This window comes from Lissotriton helveticus, chromosome 4_1 (assembly GCF_964261635.1).
Source record: "Lissotriton helveticus chromosome 4_1, aLisHel1.1, whole genome shotgun sequence".
Classification (NCBI taxonomy): domain Eukaryota; kingdom Metazoa; phylum Chordata; class Amphibia; order Caudata; family Salamandridae; genus Lissotriton; species Lissotriton helveticus.
This window is the reverse complement of record NC_136063.1, coordinates 1,099,146,973-1,099,159,062: the sequence shown is the minus strand read 5'-3', so window position 1 is coordinate 1,099,159,062 and position 12,090 is coordinate 1,099,146,973. Positions and strand designations below refer to the sequence as shown.

The following is a 12,090-nucleotide window of genomic DNA, read 5'->3' as shown; positions in this document are numbered from 1 at the left end:
CACTTCTCAATGTTGCTCCCAAGCTATTAATATGAACAGAAAGGGGCTAGGACACACCCCTGCAGCACCCCCTTCTTAACAGGGAAACTGTGGCTAAGTTTGCCACTTCTTCCGTAACCCACCCGGGCACTAGCGTCTAGATAGGACTGCTTTAAAAAAAATTACATCGGTGGATCATCCCCCATGGTCTCTAATATACTCCATAGCTTCTGGTTATCGACAGTCAAAAGCTGAAAACAAAACAACTATAGGCTTCCCCCTTTTGGCCTGTAGATATTTTCCCAGCACATTCCCCAGGAACCGGTTGTGCAATATCAGCCAGTGAGGACTGAGCTATCCAGCTATTGCTCAATACACTACTTGGGCAATTTTACAAGGTATTATTAGAGCTTACGCCTCTACTTTATTCAACAACAAGTCCTAAATAACATACCATAGCCAGCAATTTCTCTAGAGGTACCAGGGCTGACTTATAATGATTGGGGGGGATTGTCAGGTCCCAGGCCCCCCCTTGAGACCTTGGGGTGCTCAGGGGTAGTAAGGGACTCAATGTGCCCAGATAAATGGATCAAAGCACAGTCCAAAAGCTCTAGACGATCATGCAATAGTGCAAAGTTGTGTCTATCAATTCTTTGAGCCGTTCAAGAGAAGTGTCCAGGGCAGTCCCACCAGCAACAATGGTAGCACTTTTATACTCCAGAGTAGAGAAGGGCGTGGGGGGCATCCATAGTCTGTGTACCAATGGAACAGGTCGCCACCACATGGTTGCACCGAGGCCCCTTTTGTTGTTTTGGCTTCGGAGGACCCACGCTCTTCTTGCGGCTCACAGGTGCCTTTGCCTTCATTCCCACTAAGGGGAGATTGAAAGTCCGGGTCCTAAAGGCTATACTAAACCCACTGGAAGTTTCCATATGCGGTGTTGTTAATTCATCATGTACGGGGACCGAAGTGTCCGGGGTAACCGGTGCCGTCCCTTGAATGATGGGAAGTGGACACATTTGATGTTGGGTTATACAATCCATGATGTGCACGCCTAGTGAGGAAAGCCTGTGCAAAGATAAAGGATCAAAAGAAAGCCGCCTCTCTGTTCGTTCAATCTCGTGGCAAAGTAATGTTTCCGCCCTCATGATGAAGGCATCCAAGGTCCCCTTGGCTCCCTTACATTTACTCACTGCAGGATTACTCATGATTGGGTTAGTAATGTGCGTCCCCACCAGGAGAATAATTACAAATCTCAGAACACACAGATCACACAGGCACAGACATGTGCATATACATAGCACAGCATAACGCGGGCCAGGCGATGAGATGCCATGTCAATGGCAGATTGTGCGCTACACAAATGCCAATGCAAAAAATACTTAAGAGCAGAGCGCGGCGGCATCAGCTTTTCATGCAAGGAGTCGGTGAGGAACCAGAATTCGATATGGGCCTAGTATCGCATGTAAGTTAGTATTAGTAATTAGCGTGGTGTAGCTATTATGCAGATATGGGGCTTCGAACACTGATATGCCGACCCACCAGACTGTTTTATAACTCACTTACACATTAGTATACGTTATTTTAGCTGACACGTAAAACACGGGTTGACACAACAAGCGCCATTTTGTGTCCTAGCTGCCTTTTCGTATTCAGCACCAACGCGACCCTTTCCAATGTATTCATGCATGAGCTCTATTTCCCTGTGAAATAGTACAACTGTAGCAACCTGCTGCTTCTGCACGTTAGGCCTGTCAAGGTTATAGGTGGGGGTGGCTTGGGCAAGCACATTCCCGGGGAGCGCTGTTCGGATTCTCTCGAAAGTTAGCAGAAGGGAGTCACCCGCTCGACCTTGCTATAACGAGCTGAGCTATATCTGAGGGGTTTAGTGTTCCATATATGGTATTTCCTTTGCACCAACCTGTACCAGCCTGTATTTTTCCATCTTAGGTAACAACTTCGAAATGTAACAGTATATATATATATATGTGATGCGCTAACAATGTGCCAGCAGTCTTCTTGGCGGACCTCGTGGGGTTAGGTCGCAAGGAGCTCATCTGGCAGAGTTTGTTTGTTTGTTATAATAAACGATTGGAACTTCCACACTGCCAACTGACTGGTTATTTGGTAATTGGTATATGGGCTATTTGTAAGTATGGTTCTCTTTGGGTTGTGATTATTTTTTCGGTACTTCATCGGGTGGAGGCGGAGTTTTTACAGTACTTATCTGCACAGCTGCATCACTCACTGTAATGAGTTTATGGCGTTTTCTATGCCTATCCGCGATATAGCAAGCGGTCCCTATAGGCTTCGACTAGTAATTGTTTTTAAAAGATGGTGTATTGATGTTTTCGAAGTGATTTTTCGTTTTCTGTCTTTTCCTGCATAAAGCGATCAAAAGTCGCCCTTTGCTCCACGTAGTGCTGCGCTGAAGAGGTACAACAGATACATATGGTATGCCATGCAGTCCTTGGAAAATCATTGAGGCAGGGGCACCCGGGTTATCAGCGCGTCTCGAACATCACCTGAATTCATACATGCATTTAGCTGAGAAATAGATAAGCGGATTTAAATACATAAATAAAATCTATTACTTTAAAAAAAAGGAAAACAACAAAAGGGACAGAAATAATCACCCAATAAGTAGGTTGCAACCCATAGTATTGAAGAAGAATGACGCCGGCCATACTCACAGCGTGCAAGCGCCTTGCTCCCACCTGCTCCCCTTATGACAATCCCACCTTCTGCTGCTGCTGGTAGAGAGCGCTTAAAAACCAGTACAGAGAGAAACACAGGCACCAGCCCGGAGGCCCCTGTTTCATAGAAATGATGCTTTGACAATCCCACCTTCTGCTGCTGCTGGCAGAGACCGCATAGAAACCAGTACAGAGAGAAACACAGGCACCAGCCCGGAGGCCCCTCTGTTTCATAGAAATGATGCTTTCACAATAATATTTAGCACTGAATGACAGTTTTGCATTTTGTGTAAATACACAAAAACAAATTATGCAAAATGTGTATACACCTCCTCAAACTGACCTTAGAATGCGATTACACTGCTCAGCAAGTCCAATGACCTCAAGAAATACCAACCATAGTTACATAAGCGATATAACATTAAAGGGGTGGCACATGTTCGAAACCCCATGAATATCCGTGAAGGTTCTGGAAAGAAGGGGCGGAATGTGGCATAAGAGTGCAGTTTGAGTAGAGACGAAATAAGGTGAAGTCTAGGGTGGATATCTGCACAGTCGCTTCCTCCCAGCTGCCGCGGTCTCTGCCCCACGCACATCTGGAGGAACTACCTTTTTTTATCCGGTACCATTAAAGGGACGACAATAGTAACCCGCGGGGTCAGCCGGAACAACCAGCTCGACGCCAAAGAGGCACACACAGCAAGGACACATACTATCGTAGGAGAGGCACATTTAAACAAATGGCATATGATACATATGTATAAAGGAGAACATACGTATGGTATGGCGGACAGACATATAGTGAAGAAAGTCGCACTTACAGGATAGACACTGAGTACAAACATGCATCCGTCAGGAGAGACAAACATCTGGAAGACGTATATACATACTGGCTTAATACAGAGTGCAACAAGCATAAAACATAGGTAGAAAGTCATAAATGCAAGTGTGAGCATGCAAATATATGTATACAAACACAAAGATGCACAGAATGCAGAGATGCATATAGATCAGACAAACAGGATCTTTTCTCTTTTTGAGACGGCCCACTTGGACTGGCTCGCCTGCTTTCCTTCTGAAGTAAAAGGTTAAAGGTTTCTTATCTTTATGGGGCCATGTGTTTAAACATGGCCCCATAAAGATAAGAAACCTTTTACTTCAGAAGGAAAGCAGGCGAGCCCGTCCAAGTGTGCAGTCGCAAAAAGAGAAAAGTCTACATCACACAAACCTCTTTTCCAATGGCTGGCCACCGTTTAGCATAAACGGTGACGCCGGCCAATGGAAAAGAGGAACGGTGCTTAAAGCCCGTTACTCCAAGCTACTGAAAAGCATGTGCACAGCCACGCCAGCCGAGACCTAAAAAGGATGTTCCGAAGTATGCGTAGTGGAAGGATACAAGACATTCAATCAAAGGGATCGTAAAGAGGGTAGGTATGCTCCAAAGGAGTGGCGAACACAAGAATGCAATAATCAAATACAAAGTAAGAAAAGGAGAGCAACAATAAAGCAAACAATTGGCAAGTAATTGGTGAGCTGTAAGCCCACAAAAGGTTTTTCGCAACCTGCTCATACAACCAGAAAAAAAAACAAGCATTAGCATAGACAATAGTTCTCGCCTTTGGGACGTTATAAGTGTTTAGCATGCAACAGTTGATGGTGTTGCACCAAGGATATTGTGCTGCATAACTAAATACTTTTATGGTCCCAAAAGCGAGACCTATTGGCTATGCCAATGCTTGTTAGATTGAACGAAAGTGACCAAATCAGAGCTCTTTACAAGAGCACTAGATTACATAAGTCAGATTCCTGTTTTTAAGTCATGGAGAATGGTGGTTGCAGGACTAAAAGGGTCAAAAGAGGGATTAGCAGATTTGTGCGTTTTGTTAAGCCTGTGGGTGGGATGCAGTGGCAAAGCCATCAAACATAGCAGTGTGCGGGTCTTACGGCTGTTGAAAGAAAGAAAGTTGGGAGGTTAGTAGTGTGTTGAGGTTTGTTATTGTGGTGATTTTTGATTTAGTAATGTTTCGGACATAAATATTTACCCGCTGCAGAGCAAGAAGATTGTACATACCAACCATTGTGGTTATGACTGGAGAGAGAGCGTGATTGACAAATCCTCCAGGTAGGAGGTCTAGTAACATTTTTGGGTTTCGCCTGCCGAAGGCTGCGCTCTGCGCAGCTTTTCGGCGCAGGCGAAATCCTTTGCTTTCAATAAGGAACTCGGCAACGTCCCCCGGCTCCCATTGGCTAGCTCCATAAATGGAGGCTAGCCATTGGGTGCCGGATCTGTCCGTCAAGGCCGGACCAGATTCGGGGGCGTTCCCGAGAATTTTTCTCTTTTGGCCACGTCATGCGGGGCTTTTTTTTTGGCTGGTTGAGGTTTGTTTGGGCCATTTGGCGGCCGAGGAATTCCAGGTGAGTGGTTCCTTTCCTCTCCGTTCCTTTAGCTGTGTGGTCCTGCCTTCCTCCGTGTCCTGCCTTCCTCCGTGTCCCCCCTCCCGCCGTCCCCCCTCCCGCTCTCCGTGGGCCCGTCCCCCCTCCCGCTCCCTGTGAGCCCGTCCCCCCTCCCGCTCTTGGTGTGCCCGTTCCCCTCCCGCTCTCCGTGAGCCTGTCCCCCTCCCCGCTCTCCGTGGGCCCGCCCCCCCTCCCGCTCTCAGTGAGCCCGTCCCCCCTCCCGCTCTTGGTGTGCCCGTCCCCCTCCCGCTCTCCGTGAGCCTGTCCCCCCTCCCCCCCTCCGTGTGCCCGTCCCCCCTCCCGCTCTCCGTGAGCCAGTCCCCCCTCCCGGTTTGTGGGTCTGTGGTTTACAAGATGGTAATAAAAACATATTTGAACAAACTATCGTATGGAAACAAACAAAGTAACATCTGTTTGCCAGGACTCTACTAGTCAAGAATTAGTTAATAAAATAGGGAGGTCACACTGTGTTTATATCGAAGTGCCCGGCCTCTATGTGCGACGGCGGACCTATTATCAGAAGATGCAAGTATTGGAAGCAAAAAGAAATGCAAAACCGGACACAACTGCTGAAAAAAATCAGGAGTTGGCTTCTAGAGTTCCTTCAGCCTTGATGTGTAAATGGATGAAGAGCATTCGAATAAAGTTCCTCTGCAGCATGGCAGGTCTAATGCTGGACAAGCGAAAGGTCGAAGGAAAAAACGCTAGAGGAAAAGATGGAAATAAGCTTACAGCCCGTCAGGCTATAGACCAGAATGTATCAGCCCATCGCGTGTCCTCAACCTCTGCCACGTTTGGCACTTCTAGCACAGTTTTATGTTTGTACACATTATTAGAAATCAGAGAGGTGGACCGAGGAAGTCCAGGTGAGTGGTTCCTTTCCTCTCCTTTCCTTTAGCTGTGTGGTCCTGCCTTCCTCCGTGTCCCCCCCTCCCGCTCTCCGTGGGCCCGTCCCCCCTCCCGCTCTCTGTGAGCCCGTCCCCCCTCCCGCTCTCCGTGAGCCTGTCCCCCCTCCCGCTCTCCGTGTGCCCGTTCCCGCTCTCCGAGAGCCAGTCCCCCCTCCCGGTTTGTGGGTCTGTGGTTTACAAGATGGTAATAAAAACATATTTGAACAAACTATCGTATGGAAACAAACAAAGTAACATCTGTTTGCCGGGACTCTACTAGTCAAGAATTAGTTAATAAAATAGGGAGGTCACACTGTGTTTATATCGAAGTGCCCGGCCTCTATGTGCGATGGCGGACCTATTATCAGAAGATGCAAGTATTGGAAGCAAAAAGAAATGCAAAACTGGACACAACTGCTGAAAAAATCAGGAGTTGGCTTCTAGAGTTCCTTCAGCCTTGATGTGTAAATGGATGAAGAGCATTCGAATAAAGTTCCTCTGCAGCATGGCAGGTCTAATGCTGGACAAGCGAAAGGTCGAAGGAAAAAACGCTAGAGGAAAAGATGGAAATAAGCTTACAGCCCGTCAGGCTATAGACCAGAATGTATCAGCCCATCGCGTGTCCTCAACCTCTGCCACGTTTGGCACTTCTAGCACAGTTTTATGTTTGTACACATTATTAGAAATCAGAGAGGTGGACCTCTGTCTAGTGAACAAATGTTTCCGTAGCAAAGTGGGTAGGAAAGATGAAATTACACGTGTGAACAAAGCTCATGAAATAAGTATTTTACTAGGACAGTGGGTACATCTTTTAGCAAGAGTCAGGACAACTACCCCTTTATGGGCACAATGGTGGGAGTGGGAGATCAAATAAAAATAGGGCAACTTTGAATAGGTCTCAGTTTTTATCATTAGCCTCCAGAAGCTCTTCCCTTACAAAGCAGAAATCATCCAAAGATTTTTTGCTGTAAGCTTTGCTAAAGACTTGGCTATTTAGTTCGTATTTCTAGACTCCCTATTATCCTATTTAGAGATCAGACTTGCTATTTAGCACTGTTTGGAGTAGCTGGCACACTATACAAATCCTTAAATAATAATAATAGCTCAGATTGATTTTTATTTGGCGGAATTACAGTTAGAATAATTCGGAGTTTGTATCTTATAAATACACTCCTCAGATAATGCATATCAACAACAAAGTCATCTTCTGCCCTAGCCAATAGGTTGATTGTATGAAAATATCCGCTCTAAAAGAAGCTGTTTGAGTTACTTTTGATAGAGGAGCATTGACTGTTGAATTTCCATCGAAAAACAATGACATCATTTCGGAAATCGATTTCACAGATTAGCAAGAACAAATAGTTGTGTTGTAGATTACATGGACCCTGATATTAATGCCTGTCGGTGTTGACTGTAGGAAGGCTTGCACTGTTTTATGGAATATACTTGGTTATCGAACTTTGTTTATTATGGTAGATGATTAAAGGCTAGTAACATTGCGAGCTGTTCTTTTCGTTCCAGAAGTTTAGGTTCTAGATTCTTTCTTACTGGATGGATTTCATTGCTTTGATATTCCAGATAATGCACATTTAATGGGATACCCTTCTGCGGTAATTAACACTTTTGCCATTTGAAACACTAGAATTGTGAGCGCTTTGATCTCACTTTATTTACATTTTGTACTAGCTGTCCATCTAGTATTTGAATCTGATGGTCAAAACACTACATATGAATTACTTGCAATAAATATGTACCTGAAACGAAATAAGTATTTTATAAGAACAGTGGTCCTTGGTAAGCAACTAATATAGATACACAATCTGTATAGAGTAGAATCAGTGCTACATTAATACTGCCCAGCCGGACAGTGAAAGTTAATGAATAACAAGGTTAAGATCTGACACGAACAAATAAAGTGGGACAAAATCCTGCGTCCTATTCATTACAAAACATATACAGTAAACAAAACATTCAGGCAGGACAAAAAAGGCTCGTTTGCAATGTAAACAGTTAAACCAGCAAAAAGAAAAACAACAATCATTACACTAGAATATCAATTAAGATTGTGTGCACGGTGTGTTATGTTCATATGGCGGGGTGTCGCCTGCTGCTCAGAGCCGTCACTCGCTGTGTCCTGCACCTAATACTGAACCCTGCCCATCAAACAGCACCAAAAACCTTCGACATCAAGCCATGCCGATTCATCACTGAGCCCAGGTCAGCGCCCCGGACAGCCATGCATGACCAGCATTGAACCCGCCCAAGCCTGACGCCTGTGGCCTTCTCGACTACACCCAGCACTAAGCGTGGCCTGTTGCATGATTTAACCCAGACAACACTGACCCATGCCCATCCATCCTTCACCCTTCAAACCGTCCAACACGGACCCACTGATAGCCACTCTTCAACCCGTGCAACACTGAGCCACGCCCATCCAACAGTCAGCCCATCCCACACTGACCCACGCTCATCTACCCTTCAAACTGTCCAACACTGATCCACGCCCGTCCATCAACCTTCAAAGTGCTCAACACTGACCCACTGCTCTCCACTCGGGTGTACTTGTGCTGTCACTATACGGTGCATAGCTGCTATCACAGTGAGAGGTGCACGGTACATTATACATTGGGTCAGATGTAGATGCTCTCACTAAAAGCTGCATGCGTGTCACTACTGTGAGATCTCCACATACATGTGCCCTTTGTCAGATGAATGTGTGTTATCACGAAAAGGTGTCCATGAGCCATCAGTGTGAGATGTTCATGTACCCGGACACTTTACTTTGTCAGACGCACGTGCTCTCACTGTACACCCGCCTTCATTGGGGCATGTTCGTGTACTCACTATGAGGTGTGTGCGTTTACTGGGAGGTGTGTGTGTGTGTGTGTATATATACATATATATCCTCAGTATAAGCATCTTTCTTTCAGTCAGCACTATGATAGATGTATGTTCGCACTGCAAGATGACCGTTCTCTCCCTGCACAGTGTAACTGTATCTTCAGCATAAGATACTTATCCCACTCTATGCATGACACGTGCCTCCGTTGTGAGATGTACCAACACACACGGCCTCTTCATAGCGAGGACTGCTTGTCATCTGTGTATGACACGCCCTCTGTGCAACGTTTGTCCTATAAGATGTGTATGTGTACTCACTATAAAGTCCTATCTGGTGGCCCCCCTCGCCCCTCTTGTTTACGTTAGGTCTCTCATTTGCGAAAGATTAAGCTATTGACATTGTAAATGACAATGCCATTTATTTATCTGTTTTCAAAACCAACACATAAATAAATAATTTGTCATTTGCAATGCCAATAGCTCTAACTTTGTCAAAGGCGAAACCGTTGCATTGTAAATGCTTGTTATGATTTGTTGAGGCCCGTGCTTTGATGGATCTGCTTTTTCCTGACTGGAAGGACCCAGTCAGCCTGACATTGTACACCTCGGATGCCTGCGACCTCATCTGTGGAGTTCCACAATGATTCTCCCTGAGCCCTACCCTCTTCATTACATACATAATCCCTCTAGCCAGCATCGTCCACTATCACAATATCAATGTCCATCACCACGCAGACAACAAACAACTCATTCTCTACCTTCCAGAGAAGACGCCCAGTACCTGCATAACAACCGAAATTGTCCACTAGAGGACGACCAAGTGTCTAAAGCTGAACACCAACAAGAACATAATTGCGATATTTGGGAAGAGTGCATCACTGTGGGAATCCAACTTGAAGGATAAAAGACCCAGGACTGACACAAACCCCAACACCCATGACAAGAACCTCGAAATCACCATCAACAACAAACTTGAAATGATTGCACAGGTATAAGCGGTTTCTGTCTCATACTTCCATTCTCTGAAGCGGCTGAGGAAGGTTTTCAAATGGATCCTAATCAGTACCCAGAACACCAGCCAGGCCACAAGCAAGCTGGACTACGGGAATACCCTCTATGTCAGGGTCGACAAAAAACTCATCAGAAGGTTATATAGATCATTCAAAACTCAGTAGCCAGAATCACTTTCAACCACCAATGGCACACTCACTCCACACACCAGAAGGAGATTCACTGACTAGCAATTTAAACTCCTCACCCACACTTTTAAGGTACTGCATAACACTGGCCCAGCAGGCCTCAACATTTACATCAACCGCCACAAATCTTCCAGGCACCTCCGTTCATCCGGACTCCTATTTTCACAAATCACTGAAAACAAGATCCAGCAGTCGAGCCTTTTCTCCATACCCTTGTATCCCCTCCCACGGTGTTGTGACTGCGTCCGCCCTCCGACCCCACTTAATGGAACTCTGCTCTCCTGTTTTTTTGGGTATTGACCTGAGAAAATCTACTAATTGTATATATATTTATATAGAGAAAACTCTAATCACTAGTATATGCAGTAGACCTTTATACTATCTACCATTCCTATGTGACTCTTACGAGTATATCCATTTGTATCCCTTCCTTGAATGACTACATTTGCAATTTTTTTTCCTTTTTTTCTGTTTGTATCTCTTCCTTGTGTAAAGTCCACATTTGTAAAGCGCACAATCACCCGTAAGGGTCTCTAGGCGCTGGGGGGCCGTCGGGAAGATTAAGCGAGCTATTGCCCAGAGTCACATGGTGCTGGGCTGACCTGCCGCCGTAGCCGGGGATCGAACCGTGGTCCCCAGATTCCAGCGTCAGTCGCCCTGGCCGCGGCGCCACACCTCTTAACTTGTACAATTGCAATTTTTTGGTTTGTATCTTTTATGTAACGTATGTAATCCTAAGTCTTTATGTATCGCAACTGGTTCTTATGTAAAGCGCCGACACCTTCGGGTAATGTTCGCGCTATATAAAATCGCATTAAATAAATAAAATACTACAGTGCTCCCAAAGCATGGAACAACCTACTGCTAACATAAAAGAATCCTCCTCATTGCCTGAATTCCGCATGAAGCTGAAGACCAGGCTTTTCGAGTAGTCCAACTAGGCCCTACGTGTGTTTGGAATAAAGTCACAGCGGCTCAGCGCCAGAGTATTCTCACGTGCGTTCCAGAAATCTACCTAACAGAAGAGGCAAGGTCCTATAACTAAGCCTCAAACTACCATCTCCGGTACCACACAGCAAAGAAGAACAAAGCCTCGTCAGCACTAAAGAAGATCCGCAGATCACCTTAATTTGAAATGGAAGGCCTTAGCCCTCGCGAGCGACCTCCAGGAAACGTTCCAAAACCCACGTTCAACGTCCTCAAAAGGTGGCGAGAACAAAGTTGCCTCTTCCAAATGTAGAATTATAACGGGCAATCATGAACAACATGCTATAAATGCAAATTCCAGGTATAATGTGGACTATTGCTACCAGCGAAATGCGCGCCTCCTCGCAGCCATATTTTCGTTTGCCATTACGCAGGCTTCCCTAATAATTTGCTTCATATCCAACCATACTTCACTCGCAAACAGAAAAGATCTTACGGTGTCGAGTGTCTAGGAAACGTTTTGGCCGGCACCACCACTTACCTCTCGTCTACGTTCGACAGAGATGAGAAAAACCCGCACCTCTTCAAAATGTGTTCGATTCGCAGGCTAATGGCGGCCGCGCATGCGCACAAGTGTAACTATTGAAAGAGAAGAGACTACCAACAAGACCTGTGAGTCAATTGGCTGTGTCTTTTTTCCATGTCTATTCCCATGGAAAGAGAAGTGCTTCGGAAACCAAAGAAGGACTGTTATCAGAAGAGGAAACTTGCGACAATGGCGTTTCCCTATGACGCTTTCAGTTCTTGTCGCATCTGTACTTTCTTTGGAAAGGTATCATCGGAATTAATTCCTCTGTTGTAGCGTTAGCCACCTACGCGTAGTGGCCAAATTAATCCCAACATCCCTGCCCACATTTAGTGGGATTGTGTGAAAAGACAATCGACCGGACAATTAATTCAGAACAATGGGGGGAAATGTTAGCAGAGAATCAGGGGGAGGGAATAACCTGTGGATTGGGTTGGTGGGCGGAGTCAAATGTTTTATTTATTTTTATTTATTCAATGCATTTTTTATATAGCGCGGTCTTTACTCAAAGGTGTCAGAGC

At 45.5% G+C, this 12,090-nt stretch overlaps 1 protein-coding gene across 2 annotated transcripts in view; it reads right to left on the bottom strand.

The window, feature by feature from the left end:
- The window catches only part of LOC144829004 (uncharacterized), a 391,507-nt gene extending 379,849 nt beyond the window's left edge, over positions 1-11,658 (bottom strand). For both annotated transcript variants that reach the window (XM_078687693.1, XM_078687694.1), the window contains exon 1: positions 11,525-11,658. The gene's annotated coding sequence lies outside the window, so the exon portion shown is untranslated. The remainder of the gene's footprint in view (positions 1-11,524) is intronic.
- Between the last annotated feature and the right edge of the window lie 432 nt (positions 11,659-12,090).